The 21,744-nt window shown below is 42.9% G+C and overlaps 1 protein-coding gene across 7 annotated transcripts in view; it reads right to left on the bottom strand.

Annotated features, from left to right (window-relative positions):
• The window catches only part of robo2 (roundabout, axon guidance receptor, homolog 2 (Drosophila)), a 259,633-nt gene that overhangs the window by 116,434 nt on the left and 121,455 nt on the right, over positions 1 to 21,744 (bottom strand). The window lies entirely within an intron of this gene.

Raw genomic sequence — 21,744 nt, 5'->3', positions numbered from 1 at the left:
AGTCCTAACGAATCTCACAACAAAATTGCAAAGAGAGATGAATGAAACATTCAGCAATATTAGCTTTTGCACACTTGGTCCCAACAGTGTCAGACTGTCTGTATTCAAGTCTCCGAACTGGAAGCTGTACTAAGCATGCAGTTCGTCACCAGAGCTAGTACAGGTGTAAGTGGGCTCATGCACTCCCTGCAGGGTTTCTCTGTATTCTAACCACACACAGGAACCCCACACCCCATGGGTGCATGGACACACAACCTTGACCTTTTTCCACAGAAATCGAAGGTGAAAGGGAGATCAAAGGGGAGACGAGGGGGCAGACAGCGAGCGCAAGAGAAACGTGGGGTTGAATTTGAGAACGAGGGTCAAACAGGGAGATTGGGAATAAAGTATTAAGGTTAAAATGTAATGTGTGACCAACTAAAAGCGGAGGTTAAAAGGTATGGATAAAAAGACTGTCTGTATTGTTTAAATTTTAAACTGAACTCTGGAGTATTTACGCCCTTTGACCACAAATCGCTATGGTCATTTACTGCTACACAGAAAAATCTGACTTCCAGTCTGTGTTCTGCCTAAAGACAAAATAAAGACATAAAAATTATATTGCGGTTTGTAATGATGACTGTGGTACCTTAATATGGAAAGAACATTATGCAGTGGTGTTTTTGCTCTGCCTTTGTTTTAGCTAAGAGTCAGTGGGCGAGAGAAACCTTCCTGGCTTTGATGAGTGTAATTATGCTTTAAAGAGTGCCGCAGGAGTAAATTCATTACCCAGTCAGATAGCTCTTGTTGCCCGCACTCTCTATCTCTGTCTCCCACAGCTCTACGCAACAGACAGGGCCTCCAGACACTCACACACAAACGCACACACACACAGTAGGTTCCCCATAGACCAGCCTTTGCTATAGGGCTACAGCTCTACAGCTCATCAGGGCTCTGGAACTCTCCACGCAACCCCAATAACTCTGGATGAATATTTGGAAAGAAAAGACGAACACGCACACATAATCGCACATACATCGCATAGCAACTAAAAACACACCCACTATAACACTCACCGACATTGCTTTGGGCGGTAATCCCGTCTTCTTGGAGGTTCTCTCTAAATACAGCAGAATAACAATGACCCCAATTTCACCACACACACAGACACACAGTGCAGAATAAAGACCATAGCAAAGGAAAATTTCAACAATGTGCATAAACTAGTGAAATGTAAATGTCCAAAACTGCTGTTGTTTTCTGAGCCTGTGTCTTAGTCTATGTAGCTGAAGTCAATCCCAAGATTGATGGGATTGATTACCTGGACCAAACTGTCTATAAAAATTGTACAAGTAGAAGTGCAATTGAGTGGAGGGTCTCAGAGAATTGATCATTGCGTACATTGGTGGATAGCTGCAGGTAAGAGGAACTTTCAGCCTACTTAGAATGAAAAGGCAAAGGCAGACATTTGTGAAGCCTTCGTTTTTTAGCATTTGAGCTTGCCTGTTTATGTTTAAGCTCTAAGCCTAAGCTGCATCTTATTGCTGAGTCCCAAGACTTACGGCTGGGATGGTGTTGCCCCCTCCGCCCCCTGCCACTTTTTTCCACCCAAGGGAGCCTACCAATTTAAGACTGCACAGCAGGGATATATTGAGTATTAACAGTCCATCTCAAAGGGCAGCGGGTGGGGGCACATTGATTGTGTATGTGAGAGTAAGGGAGACAGGGAGGGAGACAGTGCTTTTTAACAAATTTGGCATTAATTATGCTTCCTGCAGTCATGCAAATCCTGCAATTTACAATTCTTCTGTATGAATCTCTGATGCATTTACCACAATGTCCAACTGTGTGTCAGTCTGGGAGATTCTGCAGTCGCTTTGCAGGACCTCGATTGTGTCTGTCAGTCTATCATTGGGAAAAATGTCTACAGCCTCTCATCTCCTCCCCTTCCTCAGCATGTTGGCCTGTGTCTGTGAGGATTCATCATGCATCCTTAGGAGTCGATCAAGGGGAAAACACCTCCCTCTCTCTCCCGACTCTACCTCCTCCAGCTCCTCTTGCCCTCATCTAACATTAATGGCTGTTGGTTTTTTAATGAGGAAGTGGGTGTCCCTGTGCAGTGTGCCCATGGAGGACTTGGGTGGGTGAGCTGGAGGGGGGGAGTGATGTACTGGTGCAAAACACATCCCCCGGCTGTGAAGCTCAAACACAAGGCTAGCAGGGTGGGACAGAGGGGGGCACTCTCTCAGTAAATATTGCCATGCCCTCCTTCAGCCTTCAAAGAGCAAAACAAGCCAACCGCAGCATTCTGCCTGTCTTGCTCTACTCTCTGCACAGTGAACAGGCACTAGGCATTATGGTAATAGACATGCCTGTGTAAAGCTGCTGGGTTTTGTAAATCAAAAAGGCTGTTGCAAGCAGTACACAATGGCATACTTTTTTGTTTCCCTTATTGTTGCAATGTGAGAGCTGTCTTGTCTAATTAGAAGCACCACAAAGGACTGAGTAGACTGAAAGCTTCAGAAATTAACATAAACAACAACAGCAATTCTCTTAAACAAGTTTCGACTATGTAATATCTTTTACTGATGGTTTTATTTGTCTTAATTGTCTTTTGAAGCAATATGATCCATGGGAGTACCATTTCTACTCAATATCCTTCAAATATTTGCGACTAAGTAGTTAAGGCCTAAAAACAGAAAAGTATTTTTGCTATTTTATTGTATTGTTTTATCAAAGAGAGACCAAAAAGAAAATAAATATTGGTACTAATGATCATCCTTTTACATTTGACTTTCATATTGTCAAAGCTTCTAATCGAAAAAAAAAAAAAGTGCAACCACATTTAGACATTTCACAAACAATAACATTTTATTAAGTCAAAGCTCCATAAATGGGTGAGCAGTGGTAAATATGATCCCTATAAGTCAGAACTGTGCAGCGGTACACAAATGCTTCTATTTCCTCTGGTGAGTAAACAATGAATGAAGCCTAATTACCACGGTCAGCCAGTAAATCTGACCAAAAATCAATTGTAGTATGCCATAAATTACAGAAGTTAAAAATCATCACAGTAATTATGGTGTATATCTAATACAGGATACACTCTAGCAAATGCTTTCCATGTGGCAGTAATAAAGAAACCCGTTCAATGCAAGACCCTGGTGTTTGACTTTACCGAGCACATATTTGATCCATTTACATCTGCCTGGTATCACTTGTTAATTTGAACTCCAACTAGCATTTTGTTTCTATGCTTTGCCCCAAAGCATATTTCATTCTGAGCAGTTTTGTTAATTTGCCCAGTAACTTTAACCCAACTTTAACTTTACACTGAAGCAGGAATCATTTTACATATCAGCATTCAACATATTACTCAGTACTTCAGACAATGTTAAAGAAGAGAAAGGATGCTTTAAAAAAAGTCACAAAAATGTCAAGTTATTCACTAACCCCAACCGGTCGCAGGCTCGCAGCAGATGGCCCCGCCCCTCCCCGAACCTGGTTCTGCTGGAGGTTTCTTTCTGTTAAAAGGGAGTTTTTCCTTCCCACTGTCGCCAAAGTGCTTGCTCATAGGGGGTCATATGATTGTTGGGTTTTTCTCTGTATGTATTACTGTAGGGTCTTTACCTTACAATATAAAGCGTCTTGAGGGAACTGTTGTTGTGATTTGGCGTTATGTAAATAAAACTGAGGAGGTTATTTCAGGGACTTCTTATATGGATTTAAGCTGTCTCAGTTACTTCTGTCTGTTCAAGTAATCCAAGACTTACAAGATGATTTTTAGATCAGTGCTCTGTTATGGCATACCCTTTGTTGGAGTACTTCTTTTTGATGAGCATAACTTGTATAATTGATGCTAATGCTATAGAATGAATTTAACCAGATGCTTGCTAATGACACTCTGTGATGGGTAAGATCTAAACATTGAAAAATAGTACACAGCGCACAGTACTGCAGGTGCTCTGTCAGGATCTGGTTTAAACAAAAGCAAGCAAGCAAGCATGTACCATTAATGCGAAAATAAATGAAAATTCTAAATTGCTTGTTCAAGGAAATTTGATGGTTTTAGAACAAGTGTATATTAATGCTGTGTGTAGAAAAACTGCACAAAAGGGAAAAAAGGGGGGTTGTTTTTCCTAATATTGCTCAGTCTATTAGAGATATGCTGTGAACAGATACAAAAGACACTTGTTTGATATGTCTACAGAGCTCTCAGCCACGCCCTGATGCTGCACTCTGCTAGCTAAAAGTGGCCCACATACACAAGCATATTGCCAGTGAGTCTGAAATGACATGCAACAAAGGCACAGAGATACTGGGAGCCAATTAAATAAAGGAAATGGCCTTCATCATTGTATGATTAATGGAGCACACCATTAGTGGATAATGTTAGGCCCCCCTTCCCAATCTCTACCTGTGTGAGTGTGCAGCACATCCAAATGTGTGTGTGTGTGTGTGTGTGTGTGTGTGTGTATGTGTAGAAGTGAAAGCAACAGGGGAGGGTGAGGGGTACCCAAATCCCCAGGGTGTAGTAGCTGGAGGTATTCATCGCTCTCTCCTCCCTCTGAGTGATAATTCTGGTGTTATTCAGGCAGGAGTGGGACAGGCAGTGGTAGGCTAGTGATGAAGCACCATGGCCTTTAGAAATTCATTTCCACCCAGCATTCATCTCATTCCCATTCAGTGCTAGTCTACACCCTACACTCACACCCATACACACGGAGAGAGTCATTACAGAGCCATGATCCATACTCAAAGACCCATCTCTATCTACCAATTATAAAAAAAAAGCTCCAGCAAATATGAAAAACAGATCCAGGCAAGCATTTCTCCTCGACTGCAGGTGAAGTAAAAATATAGACAGAAACATAGCGCAACAGGCTGATGGAAAAAAGTGATAGAGATGAGAGAGGGAGATTTTCTAGGCTTAGTGTTTGCTATAACAGAGCATATGTCCAGACCAAAAGCTGTCAAGAATCTGACATTTTGCTGCCTTAATGAAAACTCCAATCTGCTTTTTTCTGCCATGCACCAAAGGAAAGACTGCCAAGCAGTCAGAGAAAAAGGCTAGGGATGAAAGGAGTGCTATGATGAATGTGCATCATCAAGCCCTTTTACTACAAAAATGCAAGTTCCCTGCTAACCCAGTGCCAGCGTTGCCGTCTTCATGACAAAACAACAAGTAAACACATGTGAATACATGTCAGAAAAGAAATGTCTGCGGGGCTACTGACTGTAACACCATCATTAACTGCTAGAGTACAATCCTCAAGCTTTATCAAACATTTTCTGAATAGCCCCTGAAAAACAGCAGGCTCTACAACAAATGTCCTCTGTACGGCACCCTCGACTGCCCTTCACTTACCATGTCACACCCTCAAGACAAACAGAGACCCCTAAAACATCTGTTCGCCATGCAAACTTTATATACCCCATCTGTACAGTATACCCTTGACTACTTAGCAGCCACACCCCCACACCATCTTTTCAAATTCCACTTAGTAGTCTATCCACATTGAAAAACCCCCCACATACCAAGCAGGCCTGGCCCGACTTGGCAACTAGCTCCGCCTGTCCGTCTGTGTGCTCACCCCCCGAGCCAGCACATCAGGTTAGCCTTCCCCATGGAGGAGGAGAGAGGTTGGCTCTGCCACTGGACCACAGAAGTTCCACAGTGCCTTCAATTGGCAGCTAGACTGAAGGATCCCCAACCACTGGCACCTGCCAGTAGCTGTATCCCACTCCTGCCCACAACATCTATTCAGCAAATCCTGGGAGATGTCATTAATAAGTAAGTGTTAAAAGGTGGAGCTATAAACTAATTGCACACTGGAATGGGATCGTGTTTAATATTAGAATCCATTACGCTCCGGCTGTTGCAAGTGGAGGCAAATGAATTAAGACAACACGTTATTTACCCGTGCACGGGGCAAATGGAGAATGACAGCAGCGAGAAGGTTGACACTCAACATGGCAGCTGTTACTCACATCTGCTGGCTCCCGAATCTGCAATGCACAGCAGCCCTTTGATATGAGCTGCTATCGTAACTAGCTGACTTTCCTTTATTTCTGTGCTTAGCCTAATCTAGCAGCAGTGGGCAGCACAAAGGCAATATTGCAGAGCAGGGCACAAGGTTGACAACAGCTTCTTTTCAGCACAAAAAGGAAGAGAAGCCATAAGTGTTGGCCTTTAAACAAGGTCAGCAATATGGTAAACATAAAAGATAGCATCAGAGAGTGGCAGCACGCAAGCAGAATACCATTTGCCAAGTAGCTGACTGACTGTGGGCATTGTTATGTGATCAGGTTCAGTGCTAATAAATAATAAATGTTTAAATCAAATGAAATAAAACTGTAAATGAATGCCATCCATATTCTCCAGGAGCCTTAGATTGGGTCAAGATGAACAAAATTTAAAAAATGACACTCATACCCCCCCTTGCCTTCTTTTCACCAAGTCCCTAATGAGCATGTCGCTGGCAGAATTAATTTCTTATTGTTTAATTGATCTCCAAACAGCTCTCATCCATCATAGGACTATTCAATATCTAACTCCTTTAATCTCTGTCTACCCCTCAACATTATTCCACTGCACAGGTCATTACACATGGAGAGAAGGCTCACATTGTGCTATGGGCATATTTTACACTGGTCACAAACAAACGCTGACACACCAACACACACACGTAGTCAAAGCACAGTCATATGATCGCTTTCTCCTGCCCATGTATAGCACAATAATTTGTGTTTCTATTAACTATGCATCAAACAAGCACTGCTGAGGCTGCTGTGGTGATACTGACTCCAGCAATGAGGGCTGGTGCACTGGAATGTGCCTAACATCTGTTTTATATTAATGATTCGTAGCACAGCTCGCAAGCTACTGTAATATTCACAAGGGCTATGAGAAACCAAAGTAATTGGGATATGTTTAGGAAGTGTAACTATGTAGTACTACACTAAAAACAGGGCTTCTTGCACTTTGCTACTTCAAAAATCCCCAAATATGCAGTGTAGGTTTTAGCTCCCATATGCTGTTGGACAGAAATAGCATTTCTAGTTGAAAAATAAATGAGAGTAAATGGCTTAAACAATACAGTGTAATGAATATTTGGCTGTGTAAGAGCAGTAAATAATATTTGCCTAGGCTGCGATTAAAATGAATAATGTTTACTTGGCTGGCTGTGTAACAACAAAGTGTTGTTGATTTGGCTGTCCACGGTTAATCCTTGACTGTGGAACAGAGTAATAGCTGCGTCCTCTTTAGATGCAAGAGCAATCGTGAGAGCCTTGTCATGTATCAGCACCCACTGACGTGCCCATCCCAGGGGCAACCACAGCACCATGTCCCGTCCCTGACACAGCAACATAATGAATGGCCTAGCTAATGAAGGCTTACTAATTGATTAGGGAGAAAACAGAGTATTACTCACCCTATGATGGCAGCTCCAAGGGGTGCTGAGACACTTTGTCAATGCACTGTTTTCCCAGTCTGTCCAGCCCTGAGGGTCTTTATATCGACCTTCTGACCAGCATGGACACCACACATGAGATGAAGTGTTATTACCTTTATATTTCATTATCCTCTTACATGTTTTATAACACTGAACACTGCATATTTTTGTGTGCATGCACCTATTAACATTAATTCAACAAATTAATGTGTTGTACATCTTACTGCAGGCATACACCAAGCCCAACCAGGTGTGTCCGCCAGTGATGAGAGTGAATGGGGATTTCAAGGCTTTAGACGCCGAGCTGTTGTTCAATGAAGCAGACAGAAGCTGTTAAGGTGGGAGGTGTATGTAGAGGGCCATTGTCTTTGATTAACTAATTAGTAGACATTATCAAGACTCAACAGAAGTCATTACGAGTGGGCTTTGGTGATGTGGTGCTCATTTCCCCATGGACCTCCAGCCACTGTCTCCTATCCTCTGCCCAGTCTGCCACAGCCCAGGTCACTTATTAAATCTATAACAACTAATTTTGCTTTTTAAATGGAGCTCTAATTGACTTTCGCGTGGAGAAAGCGATGTGGCTGATCCAGCTTGTATTGCTTGAATTCCTGATTTAATGTGAATTAGTGATATGGTATTGTGTTTGCACACCATGGAAGATTGCTGGCCCGACTGCTGATGTTCCTCTGTGTCACACATGTCCTCCCTCATTGTCATCCATACATTAATTCACGCCTTTAAGCCAAGCGCTTTCATATCTTTCATCTACCGCTTTCATTTGGTTCTTTGTTTGCACCTTTAGATGAGACTTTTAAAAACCGATGTTGAACTACAGATGGATAGTGAAACACTTCTGCAACCATGGATCAGAATAAAAGCATATCCTTGCATCATTAGCTAAATGTGCTTCAATAACTGCAGGGCAAGTTGAAGACAAACAGAACCGAGTACAGCTTGTGTTTATACCATCTCAGAGGCAAGTGGTTAATACTGCAGATCCAGTGGGTTGCACTCTTCTGTTGAGCTCAGACAAGTGGTGTCCTCACAGGCAGGGGCCAAACCATAATCAAGAAATTATCATAATTCACTCTAATCATAAGTGAAGGAGGGCAAAATGACTGAAATTAAATTCTGGATTACAGCCTCCGATCGCAAGGATGTTTCAGTAACTGCTATTTTCTGCCAGCTTTTTTAATATATGTTTACTATACTCGTTCCGCCAATTAAAACACTAAGTCAAGGGGAGTGCAACAGGTTCACTGTGAAGCAACAGAAACGGGCATGCACAAATTCTGGTGCGGATTTATACTGTTTGTGTGTAATGAGAGGGGCAAAGGCTGAGTGATGTGATTGCTCGGTGTGCTGTATGGCTTTGCTCCCAGTCTAGGGCATTAGGCAGCTCCTCTGCAGTGGTAACAGCATGCTGGGAGAGGGAAGGAAGCAAAATAAAGGCCTGGTCAGAAAGGGCCGTTCTGGTCTAATTGAGTCCTTTGGGCCGAGGCTCCACTGATCAGAGACTTGTTACAGGAATCCGGTTTCATGGTTTCCAAACAATGAGATTTCAGAGAAGGGATTTGTAGTCCTTTGGGATTCCATCCTAACCTTTCTGTGATTTTTGTGGTTCTCTCTTGGTTGTCTGCCTCTGTGTTCCTCTGTTTTAAATCCGATTACTTCTACAATATGGAAACACTCGGATGAGCTAAGCAACTGAATTTCATATGTGAAGCAAAGCAGCAACACTGTGCATTCACTACGAATGTGGTGTTTGTCGATGCCAAAGGTGTGGATTGTTTATCAGAATGAAAGTCTGCTTCAACATTAATTAAGCTTCCTTGATTCCGATGTGGATATTTAGCTCATGATGCTCACTCACAGAGCAAACACTATTTCTCGGTCCACTCACAATGTAGCACACAGGTTAAAAGACCGAAGTTAAGAATGTTTGCGCTGATGGACCATAAATCCAAAAACCAATATTCAGAGCTACTGTCCACATGATTAAATATTAATCATGCAGAGATGTGCAGAGCCAAACACACATATGGTGTTGACTAAGTTTGCTTTACAGCAGTAAATAAAGCTAAAAGGTGAGAAATGTGAAAAAAAAATCAATACATAAACACCAAATTTGTTCAGCTTTCTGAATCTGATGTTTTAAACTCAGAGGATGAAACAGTACACAACCAAAGGAGAGAAAAATGCATAATGATAGCAACACTCATCAGAGGCTCCTGAGTACAGAACACAGCAAAAACTAGCTTTAGAGCTGTTGCCCAGATGAGAAACATTCGCAACTTCTACAAAGAAATTCCTGGGAGGAAGACATGTTTTCTTGCTTGCTCTTTCTTCCTTTCACCCTTTATCTCTCTGGCTGTCTTCTTCTCTCTAAACAATTCCTAGGAGACAAAAAACAACAAAGACAAACGACTTTGGCCTTTTAAAAGAAGCGTCAAACCTCTCCCTCCAGTGGGCAGAGGATCCACGGAAGTCTGCGTGTTTCTTGCTCACCTCCTGCAGTGGCATTAAGCACTGAAGGCTCTAGATGAGCTTCCTGTGGAGCTGTGACAGCCAGGACAAACACAGGCACTGTGCTGGTTTAAACAGACACTAGGCCCACTCAAGTGTAGCAGTTCATAAATTAAAGACATGAGCAAAGAGAGGAAGAAGGGAGACTGAGCAAATACAAGCAGCAAACACATGACAGAAAACTATCTCCCATTTGGCTTGTCACTCAACTCAAGAGAATGTGGCAGAAAAGGGGGAGAAGGAAAAGCTAGAAACAGCAAGAGAAGATGTGGGAAGGCTAATAAAACTATATAATTGTTGATTTAAATGTTTGGTAAAGCTTTAGAAAAGAACAACTGTTCAAATCTAACAGCTACACGAGAAACACATTGAAAGCAATCCAAGGCTAAAATGTATGCTTTTCTTTTTTTCTGGTCTAGAGAAGAGGCAAATGGGGAGGAGGGAAATGGAGAACAGGCACAGTGCCTCATCCACCTGATGCCATAATGCTTTCTTGCGTGGCTTTCTTTTGTAACACAAGTCCTGGGCAGAGGAGAAAGGCAGACACAAAGAACAGACAGTACTCTCTGCAGGACCCTCTTTGTGCCATCGCCACTCGCAGGCGGCAGGACAAAGCTGTCAGCTGCCTGGACACCTCGTTAGCCCCGCTCCCTGCAGCTCTCACATGGCACAGGGTTGACTGCGGCCCTCCTGCAGGGACTGGCTCATCGCTACAGTGGAGCTTCAGCCACTGAGAAATACACACATACACACACAACATGCGACCGTACAGCATTAAAGACCACAGGAGAAACACAGTGCTATAAAACACACCTGTTCTACAGACGGTTCAAAGTCCTCCCTTCACAAGCCTTTCCATGGATATTTGCTTTGGTTGTTAAAGCTGATCTTTTCAAATGCAGCCCACAACAAAAGCACCTCAAGCTTGGTCGAGATGGCTGAGGGAACAGGATCAGACTTGCACACTCTGATCTTTTTTCTTTTACATTTCTTCAGGTAATGTAGGACGAAGAGTTGGAAATACAAAGACCAAGGGGTTAGCTGAACCCTAGACGAAACAACCAATGCAGAGAAAAATCTCATTTATTTTGAGCGACCAAACTGAACTCATCAAGCAAGTTTTGACAATAATTGTAGCAGTTAATACTACACTACATTTTAGCATAGCATTCAGAGTAGGTTAGGGACTAAGTGACATAAACTAATTAAAAGCTGGAAAAGCAAATTTTAAAATGTTCTATTAAATACTTCTATGATTTCTACATTCTGAGGTTTCCAAGTGTTTCTGCTCAGTCTTCCGAAGGCACTATAAAGCTGTTTTGCTATCACCTACAGTCTGCTCCTGTTAGTACTGTGTAGAATTTCAAGTAGGGTAAGTGCTTACTTTGCTAAGACCAGGCCAAATAAATATGCAGGAATTAGTTCCAGCTTCATACGCTGTTAAAATAGGATCCACCAGTCAATGCACCAAAACAACCCCATTCACCACACTTCACTTCATTCTGGCTACAAAGAAAAGCAGAGTAAATGTCATATTCACACACACACACAAAAACACACACACATGCACATACACACACAAAATTCAAGGATAAACATACTCCTTTTGATTACAAATATTTATGTTTATAGGTATTGTGCGTGCTGATTTTTTCTCATTGCCACATTTTACTTTTCCCAAGCAATGCTTACATTTTTCCTCCTTCAACATTCGGACATGCTTCTCTGACTTCTTACAATGAAGGAAAAAAAATGCAGTTCATTCAAGCAACTGGTTCATGTCAGTCATGTGCAAGGTTTTAACCACTTCCACCCTTTAGAATATTATTCACCGTGTTGATCTTCAAAACAAGTACAAAAAATCCCTCACATTAAAAATTATAAAGGTGCTGCATGAAATGAGACACCACAGACGAATAAGCAAACACAACAACCAACCTTCAATCAAAGCAGATGTAGACTTTGCGGCCATTAGAAAATGCTGATGTACCAAAAGGCAGCAATCAGTCAGGCTGGGTGTAGCCACCTCCCATGTATCAGTCTGGACACCCTCGTTCAACAGCTGTGGACTCATATGTTACTGTCGCACTACCTGCCACTGTCCATCCACAACCATACCACCCACAGCACACATCAATCATCCCGCTCCTGCTGCTTTTTAATCTGTTTCCACCCCCAAAGACCAAGGACGCTTCAAAATTACAGTGTAGAAAGGTCACTCCATCCAATTAGAACATCATCAGGGATGCACACCGCAGGGTCATTGCCTGAACCATTGTAACACATAGTAAATCCAAGTACCCAAGAAAGAACCCCCACTCTGACAGGCTTCAGAAAGGCAGACAGAATACTCAGTAGTATTTTCAGGATGAATCTGTTAGAGACAAGTTGTTGTTGGGACAGATTTGAGAGTTAATGGCATGTAAAAGTGCTATGATAGGCCTATTCCCTAAAGATGAACAATATTATCATCATTCCTTATGTTGACCTTGTGATGACCCCAGCTTCCAGATCAATGAGGTCTCAAATCAAGATTAGATCAAGCCTTTATATCATTCCCCATCATTCTAGTATCTTACTCATCACAAGGATTCTTCCTCATAATAAGACATAACTGGACACACAGAAAGTGCCAGGCCTTCTGGAACAATAGAGAACTTTTGGACCAAGCAGAATGATGGTAAGAACCATGTGGAGACCATTGTTTTGGGTTGGCAGAAGGAAAATAGCTAATGAGAGAGTAGAGCGAGAGGGAGACAGTGAAAGACAGTGAAAGACAGAGGGTGGGTCAGTGAGCTTTGAGCCACTCGTGGGCTGATCTAAGCCAATTAGACGCAAGTGACAGCTCAGCTTCATGGTCATGACACAACTAGACCACAGCACTGCTCTGAGCCCCCACACCCCACAGTACAAGCCTGACTTGGACCCCAACAAGCCTTTAACACTCCACCCATAAAAGCCTAAATACCCATCTATGACAACCCCCAACACCCCGGACTGAAGCCAAGAGAGAGGGAGAGTGTATGCTTAACAAAAGATGTTCTCTCCCCTTCTGTCCTGCCTCCTCTGCTCTCCAGAAGGAAGTGGCTGGCTGAGCAGCGCTCTCTGCCTGGCTCCGTTATGGTCGACCAACTCTCTTGACATCTGATGGTGTTGAGAGTTGCTGTGGCGACAGGGAAAATCCACTGACCTTTGCCCTGGTGCTTCAAAACTTGTGAACCCGAGACAAGTGAAAACCAAAAAGCCTGGTGGGGGATACATGAATGAGGAGTTTCAATTGAAAAATGGGGCTGGTTCATATGACCACCAACAGCTGTCATTAGTGTGGCACCTTCATCCTGTGAGCTGATAATGGCGCAGCCTTCACAGTATAGATGAGGGGAGGTGGTAGGCCACCAGGTTGTGAGTTGTCAGGGCTCCAGGCAGCATGGGCCTTGTGATTAATGACACAGGGCATTGCGCCACAAGGAGCTCAGCAGCACGTGCCGCACTGGTGGCAACAACAAAAACTCCATACACTGAGGGATTGTGGACTTGTCACACTTTAAAACAGCTAGTCACAATAGGCTGAATATCAAAATTGACATTTATATATAGCAAAATTGTATTAAAATTGTATTTTAAAAAAACCCCATAAATAATCATGTGGCACGCCCATCATGCTGAAATTATAAATGCATGGCTTAATGCGTCCACTCATCTACGGTTGACGGAGCACCAAGTTTACGAAATCTGTGGATGGCTTTTTTTCGGGGGGTGAGGAATCAAGAAATGCAGAAATGAAGGATGACAGGAAGGAGTGATGGGGGTTGAGGGACACCCAGCAGGGGGGTGGGACAGGACAGCCCTCTGCACGTCTAACGTCTGCCACTCAAGTAAGTTAATGATGCTACATTCTTGGGCCAACCATCCCCCTGCTGCGTGCGAGAAAAGAGAGACAGAGATAGGCGACTGAGGGTGTCGTGTCTTGGCACATGGAAACAGTGAGAAGAGGTGAGATGCTCTTGTAAGGTGGGGGGGTGTGGCACATTGGTGAAAATTTAGGGTCTGAGAACATTTATGACAGTCAACACCCCATTTGGCACTATTGAGTGATACATGAATGATACAGTATACCCCTCCTCTTTTTTTCTCTTCTCAATTACATGGCTGTCTCCTGCCTTCATCAGCATGCTTTATCGAGTCAAATTACTAATTAAGGTTTATGAGAAGTTCTGCTAATTTTGTTAGCAGTCAATCACAAGGTCGCTATTTGGTTTTTGATAGCAAGAAGGGGAACGCGATCAGCATTTTGGCTTCAGAGCAGAGTGAGCATCAATTTAAGGGATAAGGGAGAACCGGAGGAGGGGTGTGGGTTGAAGAGCTGCAAGATGCTGAGGGAAAGATAACGAAATCCAGTATAGCCCGTAGCAAATGCAAAAAAAAAATAAAATAAAAAAAACAATCACTTGTTTAGTTTTAGTTTCACAAAATGTCTTTGTGGGGTAAATAAAACTTACTAAAGAACATCATAATACCTACATGAGCCCAGTCAGCCATAGAGCTGGTAATAACAATTCTACTTTTGAGATTATACCACTAATAACAGAACTTGAATAGGGCGTACTATAAGAATGAAAAAGCTGACAGATCCTCATATCCCTTAATCTATAATTAAATTATCTGAGCTCTTCCTCCTCTGACACAGGAATAACCCTGCCTTCTTGAGCTATTTCTCCTTTCATACATCTCCCAATAACACTAGCATAACTGTATTAGCAGTGTATGCTAGAGATGCTCTCCAGACTGCCAAATGGACCTGAATGCAGCTCTGTTTTCAAGCCACGAGGTCAGATGATGGTCAATCAATGGGAGGTCACATCCAGACCTGGCCAAAGGTCAGCCTATCTGGACCCAAAGGTACAACGGGCCTATCAACCCCTTAACTGCTATGAATGGAACTAAATTATGTGGACAGCTCCCTTCTGCTTCGAGTCAGAGAACCTGATAAGAAGAGCAGTTTGCCCCATTTTTAAACTAATGTTTTATAATTAAAAAATGAGAACAACAAGCGAACGATATTTTTAAATCAGAGCTAATTTTTGCCATTTAGGATTTTTTTTTGTGCAGTTTTGTGTAAGGGGGGGATAAGTAAATTGCCAAAAACAGGCAATTAAACTAATAACACATTAGCTGCATAAATTATCAACCGACTAATTGCAGATGTATCCCACTCAGCATGTTTTGAATAATATTGTTTTCCATAGCCTGCCCCTACAGCAACAGAAGCCTAGATCGATATTCATGAAGTGTCAGAGTTGCAATTCATGTGTCTGTTGCGCACAAACACCACAGGGACCTTTAAAAGAAAGATGGCAGCACAGCTAACATGTAAATTTCACAGTTAATGCCTGGGCATGGCTTATGTTGGCCAATTAAGCTGTTCTTTTCAGCTCCATTACAACGCTGTGTCTTGGGGTTCATTTTTCCCTTACTGTGCAATTTAGGGCTCAAATGGGCAAATGTTGACTGTGCCAGTTGGACAACAAAGGGGGAATTTGGAGTCTGTTACAGTGTGTGGGCACAGGCATGTGTGTACTAGTGCATATGTGCCTTTACAAACCTTGCCTTGTGTATGAGAAACAGCTATGTACCGTTGTTCCTGTGTGCCTTTGTGTGTGGAGGTCTAATTTGTGCGTGAAACAGGAGAACACTAATGGCTTCTAAAGATCGGTGGAGTCAAATGAGCGTGCTCATCAGTTAGACACACACCCTTTGGTGATCACTTAGTGTCATTAGATTTCATTTCCTGTGGAATAAGAGGATCTTGGTAGATCCCAGACAAATCCCTGCAATCATAGCAACACTTCAGATGATTCACTGCCTTCATTTCATCCTTACTGGGTGGCGGGTGCTGTTGCGTGTGGTATTATTAAATTTAGACTGTTACACTAACAAGATTCATTCGAAACACACCACCAGTATGACATGACATGATTTATTTTCCACATTTTTTACTAAACCAGGAAGCAAAGAGAAAAGACAACTAACCGTCCAACCATTTGAACACACACACACATACACACAGACGCAGTGAAACAGAGACAAACACATTCGGCACCTGCATGTTCGCTAATAGCTTTGCCCTGTACAGTGTAGAGCACAGGGGCCAGCAGCAAGAGGCACTGAGATAAGATTCTGCTTAGCATTTGAATAGAGAGTTCTGATTTCTATTCAGCTGGCCTTTGGCCATGCTAGTACTGAAGTGGTCTGGGCAAGTCTGTCTGGTGACTGGTCTCCACCGTGCCAGCAAATATGCAGGCTCATATCTGGCAATGTGCAACGTCTGTCAGTGTCCCGGTCTGTCTGTCTGTCTGTCCGTTTGGCTGGATCAGTGTCTGGCCGGTTAATAATCAGCCTGGCTAGCTGCTAATCATCCTCGCAGCTGCAGAAGCAGGTGGCCACACATACCACAGCTCCCAGTCTCATTCACCATGTGATGTCATTTCACTGCACCTGGTCATACTGCGTTACATATAAATGAGCAAGATAGTTTTCCCCTGTTAAACGAAGTGTCTGTCCCTGAAGCGCAAAATCTTTGACATTTATTTCTCACTGGAGTAGATGGGCAGCTTACTGTGGTGCATTGGTGGCTGAGTGAACGGATCACATTTTTGTGACTCATCCACACCTTGGCCAAGTCTGGGACGGATCCCAGAGCAGTCTAACAGGCACAGGCAGCAGTTAGGACCCAATCCACATCAAAATGGGAAGCTATTAGCTCTGGAACACACAAGGTCACCTTCAAAACACACACAGCATCTATGTAACTTCCTTTGCTGGCGTGCAATGGACGGAGCAGCACAATCATGTAGGGGCCAAGCTGCAAAGTGGAAAGGAACCACAGCTGTTTTAGAAAGTCCTCTCAAACATTTGATCTTGTCTCCCCTCACTTTTGAAAGTGACTAAAATACTTATAGTATCAGTTTCAAACAGCAGGAAAGGAAGTGAGCGAGGGAGGGAGTGGAAAAAGGGAAAGATAGCACAGAGAGAGGGAAAGAGAAGGAAAGAGATGGAGACAGCAGAGACTGGATGATTAGGTTTCAACGCTGGTCTGCAGCTGTTGAGGGCTCTAGGTGTCCCTTACAGCAAACGTAATCCAAGTGAAACACATTATCTGTCTACGCCATGGAAAAAAAATCACAGTCATAACACATCCGGATCCTCAATAACGAGCGTGATGCAGGGGCAAACAAAGCTCAGTGCAAAAAAGAGAACAAATAACTGCATAAACATATGAATTAATAATGAAGAATATTCCACTGGTGATTGTTTTTCCCCCTAAAAACCACAAGGCTAGAAAAGCAATATACTATGAATACTGTGCTTCTTATGGTCAGTTTGCAGTATGTGTTTTCTCCTCCTCCCTTCCCCGGTTCCCTTCTTTCTCCCACAGTTCAGTTAAGAATGTAATGAAGCTGAACTGCTGCATCTCCTACATTCCCCAAGGGCTACTTTAAGGAGGGAATGTCCTTAATGTTTGAACAACAAGAAAAACAGCCACAAAAGCCAGTTACCTTAAGCATTTTTAAGTTTGCTTATGTACTTGTGTAAATGTTCATGTGTACTTATGTGTGCACAACAGTATTTAACCGGACATATCCATCAGAACACCAGTGTGCAGTGTGACATATGCAGCCCAAAATACACACACTGAAATATGGACCTGGCTGAGTCCTGACCCTTTCACAAGAGCATTGTGCACCCTGCAGTGTTTGGTGATGGCATGCATGAATATGTGTTTTTGAAAAATGTGTTTTTTAAGGGTGTGTAGGAAAGTATAAGGAATAATGGACATTTGAACCAGGAACTTGAACACAGAACAAATACGGCACTTCACACACCAGAGCCTGAATCAATTTCGGTAACATTTGATTCAAACCCACAACAGCTAGTGACTGAACTTCAGCCCTTCATCCTGTCACCTCCTCCCTGGCTCCGCATGATGGATTACCATCTCTGGCAGCCTCAGAGGGTCTTAGAGAGAAGGGAAGGTGGGTGGGGGAGGTCAGTTACGACAGGGACATATTCATCGGAAGGGAGCGCTAGGTTAAGGAATTATGGTATGACAGAGATCTGGGGTGGATAGGAGAGGGCAAAGGGGTTTTCAGGGGTCAGAGGATCCAATCCCGGCTGGACGCAATGGCAAGCCACCCTCAAAACGCAGTGGTCTACAGGGATTTAACTCAGGGTCACATTTTTGATTAATATTATTATCACTCACTTGTCCTTTCGCCCACTTGCCAGAAAATAGAGTGGTATCACACATATTAATCCATATCTGGTAAATGGCACACCTGTGCAACAAATTAAAATAGACTTAAAATTGGAAACTTCATGTGTTATTAACAGATAGACACTGAAGACTAGATTAATACGGTGATAAGGGTTTATTGTTTTAATTCTAAACATAACAATTTGCAAAATGTACACAATTCAAATAAACCTGAACCATCACTTAAAAAAATGACAACAGAAATCAAAGACCAATACAGTGAAGAAAGCAAGATCTTGTCACCCAGTCTGTGTTTTAAAGTTAATCAATAATCAGCCTGCAGACATGTTTCAATAATTTAGTGCTCAGTCTACATGTGAAACTGTCTGATACCTGTCTAAAAGGGCTCTCTTTCTACAGTGCTGTCAGATTTGTAAAATTTATACACTCTATGTTAATGCAAAGGTTCTTTTTTAACTTTTTTTTTTCTGGTGAGTGAGCATCCGGGGTATGTAGCATGGGTGATGAGAGACATTGTGGAGCAAAGAGGACGAGGCAAAACACAGGCAGGCAGGGAGAAGAGACAAAGCAATAGACCTGCATTGTCAGAGCGGAGAGGCCATCAATAAAAGTGTCACTATGAAGGGAGAAAGAGGGAGAGTGTGAAGAAGCGAGAGCGGGGTATATAAAAGAAACACAACAAAACCTGGTGCGACTGGTGCTTCATCTTGCTGGCCACTAATGGGCGTGAGAAGTGGCTGGTTCAGCACTCTTTGCTTGATGGCTCACTCCTCCTGTGACGGGCCATGGCATCCTTGACGGAGCGCCACGCACTTACTTAATCCAGTTTGTACACTCAAAGGTGACATAATGGTATAAGTAGAGAGGTGAAGTTTGAAAGAAAAGGAGACAAAAAGACTGATAATAGGCTGAGAAAGATGGTCAAAGGTCATCCCAAACTTGGATCTAAGTACTCGATCTCTTCGCCACCTACTCACCACATTTTCCATCTTTGTCTGCAGCTTTTGTCACACCTCTACATTACTGTTGTCGTGATTCAGCCACAATGTATGTGCACCGTATTTCCCTTCTAGAGTACTGCTGTCGCTTTATCTAAAGGTAATCTATTTCCCTAGGTGGAGCTGGCGAGGTCAGAGCTGGGACACAAAGCCCGCTGAGGAAAGTAAAAGTGCAGTCTCAGGATGTGTACGTGTGTGCGTGTATGAGAGAGAGACAGTGAGGATGTTAGTGACCGTAGTGTATCCCTATGATTTATCTTCCTGTGAGACTTTCCAAATTTCTGTTCCATTTCTGCAGCCCGGCCTCTTTCCAAGCATGGCACAGGAGTTAGGTATCTGTAGGAGCTCCTCATTTACTGTGACCATCTGTGACTGATAAAGGTGATACGATCAAGCTGCGTGACGCTGTATATGGCTGGAAAACACTATAGCCGTGCATCTGAATATGTGTGTGTGTGTGTGTGTGCATATGCATAGACAGGAAGATCTCTACAGAGGTCAGCAAACTCCAGCTGACACATTTAATCAGGGATTTTTTCCTCTCTAACACTATCAAGAGAAGATATGTTTCACACGCTTGCCCTCTCTCCCCATCCCTCTTATCACAGGACAACATTCCCACTTTTTCTGCATGTATGCTTTTTGCTTTTCCTCCGTCACATCACTGCTTGTTTCAGCTCAGACAACAGTGAGCTCCAGCAGGAAGGTTTTTTAAATTATTTTTTACTTTTTTTATATGAAAATGTAATAAACTAGAAAATACTTTGGTGTGAGCAGCAGATTTATGTTTATTTTATCTGTGTGAGCAACTGATCTTTTATTTATTGAGCAAGTTATTGAAAAACCAGACCAACTGTTTTAGATGGACCCGGAAATTTGTGTTTTACACATCTAAGAACATAAAGAAACAGACACGTCAAGATGGGTGGTATGAATAAAACACTTAGATATTACACTTACAAATGAGAGTTTCTGAGACTGTGTTGTATTTCCTAACTATAGCATGCATCATTAATGCACTGTAATGGTTGCGCTGTTGCTGTTTTCTTCATTACCCTTCATTATTTCTCAAGGACTCCCGCACAGATTAAACCTCAGTCTACCGGGGTTTATACAAGCACGAGGGCAGGTGTTTGTGAACACGCGTGTGTAAGTGTGTGAGTGTTTGTTGTTTGTGTGCACTTGTCACCCCGTTTTCTCATTTCTGAACTGGAATAATGAGTCCAGATGAGCTCAGCAGTGCAGCTCATCCTGACTCCCCACCTGGCTTGCTCCTTTTGGCCCATCCCTTTATTAGCTCCCCCCCTCATGCTGGACACAACAGCAACAGCTTGGTAACCCTCCTCCTCTCTTCAACACTCGCACCTTTCCCAACTCAATTTTCCTGCTAATTACCTTGTTGTACGAGTACCAACTGCTACCTAACGATTCACTTAATTGCAGAAGTGGTACATTAGATGATATCAAAGGACCTTTTTAAAAGTCATCCAATCCCATTCCAAGCGGCATTTAGAACCAACCCAAGACATCTGTTTCATTTCAGTGTCATTTGCATTTTTAAAGGTTAAAACCGAACAAAGCTGCAAAGGTATACATCTAAAACTCATTTTTTTTGTCTTCATTTATATGTGGTGCCTTTCCCCTGATGATTACATACAGTTAATACACAAGTAGACATGTCAGAGGGCCTATATCACAGTTGGCACTCAATTAAAAGTGATATGTGCTAGTTTCAGGTGGATGTAGTTTGCGTCAAGCACCTGAAAAGATTGGGCTAGTTAACGTTTTCCTTGGGATCCTATTGCCCCAGGTGTGCCTTGTCACACTTACATATACACAGATACTCGCAGTGCTAGCAATTTATGCAGCAGCGATGGCTGCAGCTTGCATTTCTGACACAGGCTTCACAATGATTTATGAACCTGCTCATTGACCTAGTTTATCCTGAAAAGAGAAAAGGGGCACATTCTCTTATATGCAGTATATCCCATATTGCTGGCCTGGAGTCAGTTTTGAAGAGGAGTAAGATTACAAGGCAGGCTGCTCCGATACCCTCTAGGCAACACATTTACAAGTTCTCTTATCTTCTGAAGTACAGGACAGTGAACAACAGCTATAATGAAATCTCTCCCAAATGCAGCAGAGTGATGTCTGGGCATTATCCCCACACTCTGCACATGCACCATGGAGCTAGATAACACAAAGCAGTCCATGTTCTTGTCCATCTATTTGCGCTCAACATCCAACACTTAAAGGAGACAAGGTTGCAGACCTAAGCCCAGTAAAGGCACAAGTGCCCCTGCCCACTCGGGCCCACATTAATAATGCATTGGCACCTCTTGGAGGGCTCTTCCCCCTTTGCCTCTTCACTCCACATTTCCTCCTCTAAAAGAGAGAGTGGTGAGTCCGGCCCAGCTTGATGCCTGGCATGCAGCAGCGCCACTCTGTTCAGTGGACACAGAGTTCAATCTGTTTCAGAACTGCAATTCAATTATCTCACCAGGGT

Source organism: Simochromis diagramma, unplaced genomic scaffold, assembly GCF_900408965.1.
Source record: "Simochromis diagramma unplaced genomic scaffold, fSimDia1.1 OVJJ01000463.1, whole genome shotgun sequence".
Taxonomy (NCBI): domain Eukaryota; kingdom Metazoa; phylum Chordata; class Actinopteri; order Cichliformes; family Cichlidae; genus Simochromis; species Simochromis diagramma.
This window is presented reverse-complemented; position numbering and strand designations above follow the sequence as displayed.